The following is a 281-nucleotide window of genomic DNA, read 5'->3' as shown; positions in this document are numbered from 1 at the left end:
CATCACCTTTAAGGATAACGTTCCACTTCCTCTGATATCATATCTTTATTAAAAAAAAAAAAAGAAAACGAAATTTTCTCTTCATTCTCATCAATTTCATCAAGTTAAAAAAAAAATCTTCTCAGCATGCTCTTTCTTCTGAGAGAATTCCAATGTCGAATGTGACTGAGACGTTAATAAACTGCAGATAGAGAAATGAAGATTAAATCAACTTTGTGTGAATGAGACACACGTTATACATATTTAAAGGTATAGGTAGAAGGACAGACAAAGGAACAGAG

Source organism: Penaeus monodon, chromosome 31 (genome assembly GCF_015228065.2).
Source record: "Penaeus monodon isolate SGIC_2016 chromosome 31, NSTDA_Pmon_1, whole genome shotgun sequence".
Classification (NCBI taxonomy): Eukaryota; Metazoa; Arthropoda; class Malacostraca; order Decapoda; family Penaeidae; genus Penaeus; species Penaeus monodon.
Note: the sequence above shows the minus strand (reverse complement) of the source record.